Consider the following 16,225-nt stretch of genomic DNA (forward strand, 5'->3'; position numbering starts at 1 on the left):
AGCCAGTTGCTGGCCCATTTTTCAGAGGCCAGACATTTTCCTCAGGTATCTGATAAATATGCAGGCCTGTGTTATCCAGCACAGTCTAGGTCATTCATATTAGGTTGGTCAGATCTCCAACTCTGGCCAGTTGCTGCTACCAATTTACGTGGCAGAACTGAAGCCCTGCAAACCTTCCCCTTGAAACCTTTTCCATTTTTTTTTCAACCTTTCAAATACAGGCTGACAAATGCCATCCTGTCCACTTCCGTGCTTTCCTAACATTATGGGCAAGGCTTGTTGACAAAAATGTCTTGATCTCCTCTAGATGTATTAGCACAAACTCCTTGAGTGTCTCTGTGGACCACCCTTATAAACGAGAGTCACAACTAATTGATGCCCTAACAAAGCGACTTCCTCTTTATTTTCCCCTATCTGCTGTTCATTGTTGCATACTCAATGTGATGTTTACATGTCTAGGGAGAGCCAATTAAAAAGTAGCCATGGGCAGTAAGGGCCCTGCAAGGAACATACCAGAACCGCAAATACTTTGCATGCAGTTCTGCTCGCACATCTTACCTTCACAAGTTCAGATCATATCTGCTAAGATTTTACTTCAAGAGGCCTCATCAGTATTATCAAATGAAGACGGTATGGATTTCTCCCTTTGGACACGACTGCCAGTGCAACCTATAGAATGCAGAATTGGTCAGTCTACAAAAAAAATGTAGCATGCTAAGCCTCCAATTACTGAAATTTAACCTGAAAACTACCCTGCGCTGTGGGCTCAGATGCCTCGAGCACAAATCGTCAGAACACCGGGATCTCACGCGCACACTATATATTCATTGTAAAACAGCGCATCTTGCTCATTATTAAAATAAAATACAGTCACCCAAACAAATAAAAAGTTACACTAGTCAATAGAAATGGTCTGTATTAAAATCTGTGCCGTTCGGTGCGCACCGGTCCACTTTGGCACATTATTGCTGATTATGATTTTTTCTGTCAATATTACGCAAGTGAAATACAAAGCATTTACCTAGGCTATATAATAGCTTCAAATACATCTTGAATAAACATATTGGTTGGTTCTGAATGAGTGAGGTAGGGAATTATACTTTCGGTTACACTTTAAATATATATATATATATATATATATATATATATATATATATATATATATATATATATATATATATATATATATATATATATATATAATTTTATATATATATATAATTTTATATATATATATATATATATATATATATATATATATATATATATATATATATATATATATATATATAGCTAGGCCTATTATAGTAATTCTTGTTCTTTTATGATTACAGTTAAATCTGAAGGATTTGTTGTAGAATGAGGGGAACTAATTAGTGTTTATGTTGGTACATTATAGCATTATGCTTCAGGCCTGTCTGTATAATTTCTGAATGTAATAAAATGCGACGTAGTAGGCTATATGATACATGACTTATCTGTTTTATTTTTCCCCTCAAAAACATAAAATGTGTGGAGTGTTTAAAAAAAAAATGAGAGAGAGAAAAAAAACTGCAGCCAACAAAAGTAGGCAATTAATTAGTTAAAAATTCTTACTGTCGGTTAACAAATTTTTATTAGGCTATGCTTGGCTTCACAGAGTCTGGTCCAGAGTCTTGATTGCAAATGTTTTTTTTGTTTTTTTTCTGTTCGATAGATTCTGACAATTAAAACAAACACCAGGCGTGCATTTATTACATCAATTACTACTTTATTTGTTCAGAAACTGCAGTAATATAAAATGTTATATATGGGTTGTATTTTTAATATTTTTTGTAGCTATACAGCAATAATACAGCTCCCACAGCATGCAATCAGTTGACAAACAGCCTATTCATATATAAAAATATGCTACGTTAAATTGTGTGTGTGTGTGTGTATATAAAACATTATTTGATTTACAAGTTTTGTGTTTTTCTTTCAGTTGTTACATCTGAAAATTTCTTTTACATACCTACACTAGTAGTCTACATAATATAGATCAATGAATATTCAGAAATAGTTGCCGTTAGGGGCACCCTAAAGAAAATTTTCGCATGCCCCCTTTGTCCCCCTGGTCCAGTGTCTGATGGCTTTCTGGCTCATTGTCAAGGCACGCTCAGCACCCACTACTTTAAACCATGATGTGCTTTGATGTAGAGGTCCACTTTAATAATATAACAGCCCTGACTGGGTATTGAACATGTTTTATTCATTCTCATCTTTTTTTTTCTTTTTTTTTTTTTATATAAGGGTATTTCATGCATGTTACCCAAGTGACATCACAGAGACATTTTCTAGATGGCTGTTAAGTGGCATTTCTGTCCTTGTTACCAGGAAGACTGTGCTGAGCAGTGCAGTGTGCAGTGATGTGCGTATGCAGTGACAAACTTCTGTGAGAGGAAAGTAATATAAAGAGATTGTATATAAACTCACAAGTGCTCAAGCAGACACTGTCGCTGAATGTGATTACATAAATCAATAAACAAAATTACAGTCAGACAGACTCACACATACACACATATCAAACTGAAATTAAGAAATAGCCTATTGAGATGCAGCCAGCATAGATGGAAGAAAACAGAAATAAAGTTAAGGTTTGGTGAGATGTAAAAAAAAAAAACTTTGTTTTCTCCTATGTTGTGAATCATGAAGTCAAATCAATCATTTTATGGAATTCTGAATTTGTGAAAAAAAGCACCTTGTGCTCCAAAGAAAGCTAAATTTGATGAATTACAAATGTAGGACATCAACCGTTTTAATGTACCCTTTATTACCTTTTATCATATTTGCTGCTTTGTTTTGTCATTTCATAGTTACCATATTATCCTCTGGGAAAAAAATATGACTACTGCAGGAAAAAAAAAACATCCTTTATTGAATGTTTTAGTGCTCCTGGGAAATGTTTTGGAAGGAATTTTCTTTAACCTTTGTAGAAGAAAAACCTTTGGATTTTACAAAGGGAATTATTCAATCCGTTCTGAGTCTCCTTTTACAAAGTGTGTTTGTACACATATGTGAGAGGAAGAGGGAGAGAAAAAGAGGGGGGGGGGGGGGGGGAAGGATGGGCAGACAACCAAAATAAATGGTATAAAATATACAGGAGAAAAGGAAGCACCTTCTTTCTTTAATTTCCTTCCTGTTGTCTGTGGGGAGCAGGGAAGTAGGCTGCTGCCATTTCATCTCGGGGTGGCCAGGTTGGCCCGTCTGGTCACCATCCCCTTGACAAATGCAAAGAGAGAAACCAAACAGTTAGATCAATCCACTTTAAGAGAGGCAGGGACACAAGTAGGAAACAGGCTGTCCGCCCATAAGATTCATGATAGCTTTCCTCGCTGTCATTACTCTCTTTCAATCCAACAATCCCTCATCTCATCTGTGTTATCTAATGCTGCTTTCCTTGTGGGCTCAGTTCTCTATGATTTAAACTACATACATTCTACTACAGTAAAAATGCCATGTATTCAGATTATGTATAGTGATTGCAAACTGATGTACAGTAGCAGAGTCCATCTATTAATAGTAAAGCTATAATTGTAAGCAGAAACAGTGACCTCTTTGTTAAATGTTTAATTTAATTTTACATTTTTGATTTACCAGTAATGCGCAGTTTCTGTGGCAGGTTCGATTTCATGATACTTTTTATTTAAATAATATATTTATTTAAAAAATTCAAAGAAAGATCTCAAAAGTCTCTTCTATGCTAAACAGTTAATTTCTGTATTTAAAGAAACACTTTTATTTTTTTTTTTTTAAATGTATTACCTTTTATTCATAAATTCACAGAAACAATGACTTGAATAGATCACGATAAATATTTAACTTTTGTATTTAGAGAGAACTTTTTTGTTTGTTTGTTTTTGTCAAAGCTTTTAAATGGATAGTTCACATAATATTATGACACCACGAGAATACTTTTTGTAAACTCTCTTGAATGGCAGCGGAGACTGACCTGGAATAGAAGAAATCATTGAATAAAGTCATTATTTTAGTTTTATCTGCGTACAAAAAGTATTCTACATTACATTACAGTAACCACTGATGTTACATGGACTATTTTGACGATGTCCTTATTATTTTTCTGGGTCATAAAAATTTCAGTTGCATTGCTGTCTATGCATGGTCAGAAAGCTCTTGGATTTCATCAAAAATATCTTAATTTATGTTACGAAGATGAATGAAGATCTTACTGGTCTGGAACAACGTGACAGAATTTTCATTTTTGGGTGAATTATCCCTTTAATATTTTATTTAATAGCTGGCTATTGTTTTTATTGTGTTATATTATATATGCAAAAATATAATGAAGAACATAACTCTAACAAATACCTCTCCAACCGAGCCAATTAAAACTTATGGATTACACTCTGACATTAACTCAGGGCAAAACTAAGCTGTTAAATTATACATATTTAGTGCCTTTGCACACTACAAACTGAGATGACTGCTGTTATGAAAACAACAGCTCAACATAGACTTCCATGAATCCTTCATTTTATTTTTTGCATTAATTGTGCATGTGCAGGAGTGCGTTCTGGTGGGGTGAAGGGCGCTCTGCGGGGCTGTCTGGACCTCTGCTTCAGCAGCCGCGGTGATTGTGGACAGATGCAGGGATGTGCTGTAGAATGACCTCAGATACCACACTTACATCAGACCGGCATCTCACTATTGAAGAAAGCAGTTATCATAGAAGGAGCACAGGAAAAGGTTTTGAGTTCATGAACACACAAATAAAATCACACAAAGATGCTTTACAGAAGATCAGATACAAAGCTCACCTCACATAATGACAAGGTCTTAAATACGGCATGTGTTCTCTTTCTCTCTCTCTCTCTCTCTCTCTTCCTCCCCCTCTCTCTCTATCACACACATACTGCACAGTTATTTGTAAAAGGCAGCAGGATGTTAGAAAGAGTGCAGAGGATCAATCACAGAAAGATTATTTGCTACAGGGGCTCTCAACAAAAAAATATAACGCACTCAAAGTCACAAGTGTCATATTATTCCCCCTGTTCTTCCCCGAATGACCTTTTCTTGCTCAGCTCCTCATGTGTTTTGCATAAGATCTACTGACTTCTGAAACACTATGACATTAGTCAAATGACAACCCATTTTTCAGCCATCAGTTCCTGTTTGCTGCCAGTTAAAGGAAACAGTGGCAGCTTTGGGATTCTTCAGCAGTGCTTTGTGACTGTGACTGTCTACCTTATTTTGCAACACAAAAGCTGCAATAAATTAACTAAAAAAAAATAAGTCAGAACTGTGAGATACAGATTTGCGGCTTCCACTGAAAGTATTGATCACTGTTTTATTTCACTGTATAAGAAATAGCAGTGTGAGCATTTCTGCTTTTCTGTTCCACTACTTAAGTCATACGGCTTTGAAATGAATAAAACTTTTCATCTTAAGAGCGAATTATTCCTTTAACAAATATTTTGTTGGATGTTATGCTAACATATAATAAGGATGAAATATTTCCCAACTCTTAACCAGTTGCTGGAAGGCAAAATAAATTAATTTATTAATCATGATTGCCATAGCCATCTGTTTATTGTGAAGGGCCTGGCTGGCGTAATCAGCCTCACATTGGGAAGCGAGCCCACTTCCCAGAAGACTTGTGCCTGGTGCAGTGCAGTTTCCACAAACAGCCCTTTAACATCTTATCAGCAGTCATATCTGTTACTGCAGTCAGCTCTAGGTTAACAAACCTTTGCAGTTGTAAATGCTCTCTGAACATTAAAAGAAAAAAAAAGGTGGGTTAAGGAAAGATTGTATCACATCCAAAGCCTTATGGTCCTGGACTGAGCAAAAAAGATCACAGCTGCTGTGATTAGCATCAACTTCAACTCAGAGCTCCGCCAACATAATGGGCTACCCTCCACTCGAATCATTTGAAGAGCAGATAAAGAAGTCATGCCATGTCGAGCATGCCAGCCCTACTCTTTCCTCTCCCCAACCAATCTGCTCTTAAAACATGATTTTATATATTTACAGCTGCCTATTGCCATCATCAGTTAAATTTAAAATGAAAGTGATGCGCACGTGTTACATGCATCCTCAGGCCTTCAGTGAAATAGACCTGCTGTTAAAGATTAGTGGAAGCTTAAACATTGAAAGCATGCAGCTGCGGCTTCATAGTTTTATTTTTATACTGTCCATGAAAATGATAAATGCTGTATGATAATACTTACAGTATGCTACTATTTACAGGTGTTAAAGGGTCAGTTCATCCAAAAATGAAAATTTTGTGGTTGAATTTCTGTCCCTCCAAGTCCAGGTAACCAAATCTGAAAAGGTCATAAAGTGTAAAGAGATTCAACTGCTTAATGGGAAGCGTGTCTGTCACATGCTAGAGTAGACCTCACTGGTGCTCATCCATCTCACACACGAACACACACACACACACACAAATTTAAGCTTCCATGTTTACAGGATGTAATGAGCTACATTAAGTGTGTTGATCATTATTTATATGCAAATAAAAGCCTAAATTAAATAAGTTTATTATATTACATAATCATATCTCCTCAAGGGTTACATCAAATATTAAAAAGATTGAAGTACTTGTATTACCTTTTTGGATCTTGTAAGTTTTGGTTACTTGAGTTTAAATGGAGGGACAGAAACCTCCTACAGGTTTTATTAAAAAATATCTCAATTTGTGTTTGAACAATTTTTTTAATTCATTGAAGCACTTTACATGTGAATAATGAATAGTACTTTTGGTAAATGTTCCAAAATATGTAGAAGTGCAACTTTGAGCAAAAGTGAGGGGAAAAAAGAGAAAGAAACACAATATGATACTAAGATATGATGCAAAATATAAATATTTATATTTAAATATATAAATATATTTAAAAAATATAGATAAATATATAGATAAATAGATTATATATAAATAGGCTTCACTACGGGAGTTCAAAAATAGCTACATTAAAAATAATCATTGTCATATTTATTTATTTCGGCTTCCAGTCACAAAATTGGGAAATAGGAAAAGAAATGAAAATTCTGCCATCATTTAAATATACTCATGTCAGCTCAAACCTGTATCACATTCTTTCTTTTTTACAAAACACAAAAGAAGATATTTTTACCTTATTATTTACCTTATTATTTTAAGAAGAACACTGAGTAATGTATAAATACATTGAAAAAGGATCACCCGACTCTGTGTGTATTTTGTTAAATCACCTTCTGCTCTAATTAGTCTTTTGTCTATTGGGATATGCCTCAACTATTTGCCCTCTCTTCTTAGCAGAACTACTCTGAACTGATAAACTGTAATAAATACTGTAGTATACTTAAGTTTTTATTAAAGTAAACATTGTAGTATAATATAAAATATAAAAATATATATATATATTTTTTTATATAACATATAATATAAACTTGGTACAGTATTGGGTAAAGTATTTTTTTTAATATTACTGTAGTTGGTATATTACCACAGCAACTATAGAATTACCAAAAAAAATTGATTCAAGTAATTTACCCTATGTTTCAATAACACTATAGTATGTACTATACATTTTCACAAAGTTTCCTGTTAGGGTAAGGGTCAGGTGTAGGGTTGGTGAATGGCGATAGAATATACAGTTTGTACAGTATAAAAACCATAAGGCCTATGGGATGTCCCCACTTTTCACAAAAACAAACGTGTGTGTGTGTGTGTGTGTGTGTGTGTGTGTGTGGTGTGTGTGTGTGAACAGAGAATCACTTTTTTCTGAAGAGCAGAGTCTGTGGTTCCCAAGCATTCGTTCTAATGGAGTCATACATATAATAAGGACGAGAAATGTGGCCCAGCTGCAGCCAAATTGAAGTGGCAATGCACATTTCAAAAGACACTGGTCTATTATTGTTTTCTTTTGCTTTGTTTTGCATCTAGGGCACTGTGGGTTTGTTGGAGAAAACCTTGACACTCTCATCTTTCTCAGATATTGTTGGCAAATCCAAAGTCCACCACATGGACACAACTATTTGTCTTCGTCTATATTTTTTTTATTTTATTCTTTGTTCCCCTCATCTCCAAGGACTCAAAGCAATATGTTAAAAGCATTTTGTTCCTGCAATGCTATCCTACAGTGTCTGATTATTGTAACCTTTAAGAATATAAAGTCTGAGGGGGGTTATGCAATAGTATACAAAACTAATTTGTTAGCATCATATAAAATATGATAGCGTTGTGACTTCTAATGAACAATAAATGCACCTAAAGGGCAGTCGATATATTATTGATTTTGTTTGTGGTGCTTTTAATACCCTTTTAGGCTTTTGGTGTTAGAATTAGCCTGCTGTTATGTTAAATTATTTTATTCAATAATACTATTGTTTGAGGAAGCACACTTTTGTGGCCGTCTTTCTTAAGGTTATATCACACTATGTGAGAAAGTCAATATTCCTCAGAATGATATGCCATTTGGAAAACAGAAAGGTATTTTTTCTAACAATTGCAGCTTTGTATTTTATATTTGCAACTTTTTATTTTATATTTCACAATTGTGACTTTTTCAAATTGCACATTATTTCATGTAATTGTGATTTTGTACTTCATATTTGGACTTTCCTCATTATTGAGATCATATCTCACTTTTGCAAATGTATATACCACAGTGTTGCTTACTTTCACATAATTATTTTATGCAATAAAACAATTGTTTGAGGAAGAACATTTTTATGGCATTCCATTTTATGCCACACTACTGTATGTGAAAAAACTAATAATTCTTAAGAATTATGAACATTTGAAAAATTATAGAAAAAAAAACATAACAGGTAATGTTATTATTATTATTATTGCTAGTTTGATATTTACTTATTTATCACAATCCTGACAGCATCTAACAGCTACAACATTATAGCTCTCAGCTGTTACTTTTAAGTTAAACTTTTAAATGACAATTTGCATGACTTTTTCTCACAGTTGTTATGCAGTTTTTTTTTCTTTTCTTTTTTTGGTGGCGTTCCTTCTTGAGAATATTTTCCACTACGGTATGTGAGAAATTCAATCATTCAGCATCACATTAAACATGCATCGTTTTTCAAATTCAATCCCAGGCCTGTCAGTGCATCAACTTGCATTTCCTTCTAATACATCAGTCTCATCATATATTCTGCTTTTACACAAAGGTGCTCACTCACTGTGAATGAACTGAAGTCATTACATTATCAAAAAGCATTCGGCAGACACAGGCCCCTGCGTGGAACCCAAGAGCCCTTCTATTCAGTTGTATATGCTTATTCTTCTATCCCAGTCAGAAGTTTACTGAATAAAGCATGCTGAAAGCACTCATCTATCAGAGTAAAGGACAGTTAAGAGAGCTCTCAACACAAACCAGAGCGATAGCTATTTTCTTTTTTTGTTAGCTGGATCAGTCAGAATGTTTAACTTGCTGAGTTTTAGCCTGTACGTCACACTAAAGGCTCCTAGCTGTGGTTGTCCTTTTCTTCACTGGTCAGAGACCAGCTTTAATGTTTCTCTAAAAGAGAACTGACTCGACGTCAATGTGAAAGGGTGACATATACCTGAATGTGGTGTGTATAGTTAGATCTGGAGTAGACTGACAGATCCACACTCCTCATCACCTCTCCTTTTCATCACTCTTGTCAGATTTGAAACTGCTCCCTGTCAACTGTGAATAAGAGAGAAAAAAATGACACTCATCTGTTTTCCTTTCTGTCAGCCTGCCTAGAACAACACTGGCCTTCAATGTGGCAAAGCCGGAAGAGTCCTCCTGTTGGTTTCCGCACAATGTGTGCGGAGCAGCCGCGGGTGCTTGTTTGGATGTGTTTTGAATAAATTTGAGGCGAGGCAGAGCTCCCAGCAGGAGCTGTGAGCACCACAGCCGCCTTCCCAATTAATGCATCAGCAGCCAACACATTTCCCCCTGGCTAGATATTTCCTATCAGCATGTCAATTTTCTGCTGTCTTCAAAAACTAAATTTGTGCCTCCCGCAAACTTTCCACTAACACTGTTGTATGGACAAATTAAAGCACACAGTCACTGATTTTTAAACAATAGCTTCCTTCTGAATAGCTTCCTCTGGAACATTTTTAAAGCACAGATTCCCTCAATGTGTAGACCATAAAAAAAAAAAAAAAATGCATTCTTAATCCTTACATACTCGACTGACTGGGATGAAAGGACGGACAACAACCAGACGATGAAGCAGAACAGATATTATTCCATGAAAAAGCACAGATCAGCCCTCAAAAAAAGCCATTTAGATGAAATGATGTCTTTTTAAGTCTGTGTAAAAGGGATGAATTACACTATACACCTTAAAGAGCTGTTCAATCTTTTGCAATGAACGGGAAACCTGACAACCACAAACAGGGTGATGATGTCATGCTAAATAAACATTTGGTTCAGGTAAAAATTTCAAAAAGTGTCTCATTTTCCTTTCCCCAAAATGTACTCAATTATGATCTTAAAAACTAACATTGCACTGTGGCTACAGTAGAACTTCATGCGGTACCACAATCATAAATGTAACTAAACAGATGTATTTGTTTTAACGATCGTGAAATAATTCCTTATTTAAAATAAATACCTACCCAGAGAGTATGCGATTCTGGATGCAGCCCATGATTTTTACTTAGGTCACATTCTGCACCGACTTTTCATATATATCTATAGAATCCGTATTGGAGAAAAATACACAGAGACGTGAAGAAGTATTCTCAGTAGGGTGACCATATGCGCCGTTCATACGGGACATGTCCCAGCCAGAATTTTAATAATGTCTTAAACATCCAGAGCAGCTTGACCAATAACTTGCAGGTATTGTACATAGGACGACCAATCGTCGGGCTGCGTGTGAGAAGGTGAGATCTAGAGGGAACAATCAAAGCTATGCAAATATGTGCACGTGTTTGTTCGTTCGATTGACTTGAAGCGTCTCTGCGCACAAATCCAAAAAAAACAAAAACAAAGTGCGCCACAATCCTTCAAGTCAAACGAACGAACATTAACGTAAAAGCGATTCAAAAGCATAAGGAGCCGTCTGCTCTGCTCTTTATAGCTCTCATGATTCACAACAATCAATCTGCACACAAATAGCCAAAACCTGGATATTTTAGGCAATATTAAAATCCTGGCTGGGACGTGTCCCGTATGAACGGCGAATATGGTCACCCTAATTCTCAATGTGCATAAGGTTTGGTACACAGTGAAAAAAAAACCTTCTGATTTCTTCTTGAGTCTATAATATATTACACTAGCACAAAATATAACAGGGAAGGCACTTCCATTGTGGTGACCATGGTAACAACTGAACTGTAGTACATCACTGATGCTATTGCTAACAGGTACACATCATCAAGTGCTGAATGACACCGGTAATGACTGGTCACACCGGGTGAGATCATCCAACAGTTCTTTTTCCAGATGGCTCTATGTTTAGACACTGATTCAGTCTATGACATTTCAACTTGTATATCTTTGACTGCTGATTGTTTAAAAGGAAAGGTAAAGAGACATAAATAGCACAATTGCTCTTTGGAAAGACGCAAATATGAATCTATTAGGTGAATTGTGTTCCGAATGTCAAACATAGATTAGCGATTTATAATGTTTAGGCAATCAGATAATTTACTGCCTGAGGTTTCTCGGATTTATCTTGAGCCACACATTGCAGCGGTTTAACCTGGGAGTGTGCTGTCCATTAAGCATTCTCATTCTTAGTGGTTATATTTGTGCCACACGTCCGCAAAAGCAGGATTGTTTTCAAGTATTTTGAACAAATGAAAATCAATTCAACAAGATACCTCTCCACAAGAGTTCACAAATATGTGAAATGCTCTATTCTGTGCCCAAATTACAATCCTGTGCACAAAACTGTGGCAGAAAGCTCGGCTGACTTAGGGCACCCCAGAAGTACAGTACATGATATAAAATATGAAACTTAAGTTATATTTATCAGGTGCTAGAGACAATTTATTCATATTTCAAAGACAAGAGTATACTTAGGAACAGCCTTCTTGTGTGGTCATAAAAATGTTGTCTAACTTCAAGCCAGACTACAGTAAATGGCCCTCAAACAAACTTTCCCTTTGCAAAGCTACCAAATATAAAGACATCATTTTAAAAAATATAAACATATTCTACATATTTTAAATGCAATGTGGTATAAATGTTCTATATTTTCTACTTTTAAGCATTATAGAAATTCTTGGGCGTCTGTAAAGGTTGAAAACCATATTTAAATCATTAAGAGCCCAATGAAAGGTGAATATCTTTTAAGGAAATCATACTTTTTGATATGTGATGTGGCATGTCGCCAGAAATTACTCTCATTGAAAATTAATGACTTCTAATTGTTTTGCCACTGGGGAAGTCGTGACCTAGTGGTTAGAGAGTTTAACTAACCCTAGGATTGTGGGTTAGAGTCTCAGCCCTGTAATGCTATGACCAAACCCCCAACTGTTCCCCGGGAACTGCAGCAAAAATGGCTGCCCACTTCTCCGGGTGTGTGTGTTCACTGCTGTGTGTGTGCACTTTAGATGGGTTAAATGCAGAGCACCAATTCTGAGTATGGGTCACATACTTGGCTGAATGTCACGTCACTTCACTTCACGCAAATCCCTGTTTGAATGTCCCTTAAGATTAGCCAAACAAATACAAGACTGTAAGCATCTGAAGGCGTGAATAAACTACACAACTTTTAAAATCTGACAACAATTGCTGACTATAAATCGTTACAGGAAATTAGACTTTAAAGTTGTTCTGAACTTGTGCAGAGCCTCACATAGGAGATGCATGACAACTGAAAACAATATGCATTCTAAAATCATCTCAAAATATCAAATCATAAAATATAATCATAATCTGAAGCTAAAACAAAAACAAATTATGTGTTAAAGTTGTGTAGTGTATTCTAGCATTAACAAGGCTAATGCCACATTGGTCTAACAAGATTGCAAATGCAGCTCTGCAGATCCTGCAATTTCAAGCTTATACTGTTTTATATAACCTTGATGGCAGCAAATACAAATCGTGACATGCTGTACAGATTCTTGCCAATCAACTAGAATGTTTCTAATAGACCTTAAATTGGAAATAATAAATAATAAATGGTGTGAGGAAATCTGATACATGAATGTGAGGACTCAGCTTATCAACATTCTCATTATCAAGTGGAGCTGAAGTAATTGGTTTCTCTATTAAGCCATGTGACCTTTTAGTCCTTTCATCAAACAAAGTGTGGATGGGATCCTTCAAAAGCTCTAAGCAAGTATGCGCATTCAACTTCTACAAACTGGCACAGAAAAGTAGAGTTTAACCTTTGTATCATGGCATCAGACTGTGGACCTTAAACGATCCCTTCATTCCAGGATGTCGGCTGTCGTTTTCTAATAGTTTTAAAGGGTAAAATTAGCAACTGAATTCCAGAAGGACAACAGCAACATTATCCTCTTTAATGGGAGAGCACCAAGTCTCGCTAAGATAATTACATCATTATCTGTCTATCAATCACGATTTGGTGTTGGGAAAATTACATAAATCCCAAAGCTGAGGAAATATGACGTACATCCCCTCCCCTGAATTATTTACCAGCTTGAGCATTTGAATAACACAGAAGATTGATGCATGACGAAAAAGCCAGCCTCACTTCATCATGTTTATGGTTTCTACAGCTAAGAACTTCTCTGAAGAAAGAGATGCCCTGTATGAGGCTTTTTTATATATATATAAAAAAGGATCCATTTGTTTTCATTTATTTATGTATGCATTTGCAATTACCTTCCTCATCTTCACACTGAATGAGAAAATTAAAAAAGACTTAAAAATCTTGGAGAGCTTATTTATTTTTTTGGTCAAATTTTGTTTTATGATCCAATTGTCCATTAATCAATTAAACCATTATTGTTGACTTGCCTCAATAAACTCCTAATTTGCTGGTTATTGATAGTTTGTAAGGTAGTTTTTAAGTTTGGGTAATAGTTAGGATTACAGATATAGAATATGATCATGCAGAATATGTACATTGTAAATGCTAATAAAGAGCAAATATGAAAAATATTAATATGTAATAACTGGTCTCTTTACTAAATTGGTGCCTTTTTGTTTTTGTGGTTTTAATGGGAATGGAGTATACAGACTTGTCCTCATATTTTCTGTTCTAGCATTTACCCCAAGGTTAATAACTTTAAATAGTCAGACATTTAAAAAGAAGAAATACATGAAATCGGAAGGACCCAATTGTAATAAGCCAATGAGCATATTTCCTGACCTTAGTGAAATAATGAATTTAATATACACACGCAGAAAAAGAGGCTTTGATTTTGTTCTGTGAACTTTAAGACATGCTAAAGCTTAAGATACTATTGACCTTCAGGCGTATTTGAAAATACTAAAACTGATTTTGTGATAGAATACGTTTTGTGGAATGCACAGATTTAAGAGAAGTAAAATACATGGAATAGATAAATAATATTTACCTGAAGTTAATCTTTAAAAGCACACCAAAATGACAAACGGTGTAAACTCACCAGAATCACTTCTTGGCATACCTTTTCATTGCCAAAGTTGCTTCATCACCATCATTCTAGGTCATCTCCTGTGGAGCTCAGACACCACTAACGTCATTCAGACAGGAACTGAGCACCAGGTTAAGGACAGAAGCTGGGAGAAGATATTACTGACATGAATTCGGATTGATCCCGAGACTTGTAGGGCAGAAGCGATACTCATACATGACCCATGCTGAGGGAAACCGCACCAACATGTACAAACCTTTTTGGGTGTAAAAGGTCAAGAACAGCTATTGACCAAAGAATCTCAAACACAAAGAGATGGGAGAGTGACAGACCTGAATGAATGACACCCTCTGTCTTAACTTCATCTTTCCATCTCAGCACTACCTTCCTCTGAGAATAAAGGATGTCTTTTGCAGATGACGGTGACTGTCAAGCACCTCCATTCTGTGAATCAGTCAACTGCAGGGAAAAAAAGAAACAAAGACTAGAGAAAACCGGAAAAGTGCCTATCACTTTACGGAAGAACTGGCAGCTTCCCACTGGCTGTTTTTGAGGAAGAAGATCTCCTAGCTTATGAAAGCGATACTCCAGGTGCCGGTGTTGTGAAAAATCCATTTAAATAACAAACAGAGGAGTAATGGCCCTGGCTTGGCTCATTGACCAAATCTCAATATGCGGAATGCACATGAATTCATATTTCTGTGCCTCCTGTCAGAGTGTTTTCAACCTTATATCAAAGACTATTCCCAATTTGTTTCTGCAGATCCAGCAATCTGGCACGGCGCTGATTGGATTGTTAATAAAAACGCCCAAGAGGGTGACGGTGTGTAATGAATGCTGAGCGGCAGTGGTCAGGACACCGCTGTGACGTCTCGCGCACATTGACACATGCTCGTAGACACACGGATGGCCTCAGGAGACTTCTTCGGGACACAGTCCATCAAACTACCTCACAGACTCCAGAAGGTGCGAGCTTCGAATAAATAAGTAAACGGCCCAGAAACATCATAAAACACACACTCTGACAAGCAGAAATAATGTCAGGCTTGCTCAGCTCCACACAAATAGCCCAATTAGCGATCACATCAGGTCGCTACAAGAGAGGGATCATGAAGAGGGCAAGAGGCGGGCATTGATTAGGGGTCCCTGCAGGGATGAGGCCTGGGATCTGAAGTAAATAGAGCCCTGGCCTGATTCCACGCAGCAGCCTCAAACTCTCAAGCACCCTTCAGAGAACAAAGCCACCCACAGCGAAAATTAGATTGTAAGGAGCAAGTAAGCGGAAAACAAATTATGATCTGATTTTATAAGGACCATCAATGAGATTCTCTATATCTGCTTTCTGATGGCCTTTTGGAGTGTGGACATTCTTTGAGGATACTGAATGTTCAAAAGACTCAAGTTTTGGTCGGTTTACACTGAAACACATCCCCAGAGTTTTTCAAACAAAAACGGGTTCTGCACCATTTTCGAGAGTCTCCGTTTTTGAGGGTCAAAAACCTTGGAGTAGTGTAAACAACCGGAGTAATCGTAGCAAAAGCTAAGCGTTTCAAAACTAAAATGCACTAGTGCAAACATAGCCTTAGTGTAAAAAACTGAATCTGAAGAACCTAACTATCCTTAGGTAAAGAAAGACCAGAGAAAGAATGTTACAACATCATAGTGTAAAGTTGGCATTGGCATTGTTCAGGTGCGAATCTACAATTTTCATAGTCATGAAAATAA

The sequence above is a fragment of the Carassius gibelio genome, chromosome A12, assembly GCF_023724105.1.
Source record: "Carassius gibelio isolate Cgi1373 ecotype wild population from Czech Republic chromosome A12, carGib1.2-hapl.c, whole genome shotgun sequence".
NCBI classification, from domain to species: Eukaryota; Metazoa; Chordata; class Actinopteri; order Cypriniformes; family Cyprinidae; genus Carassius; species Carassius gibelio.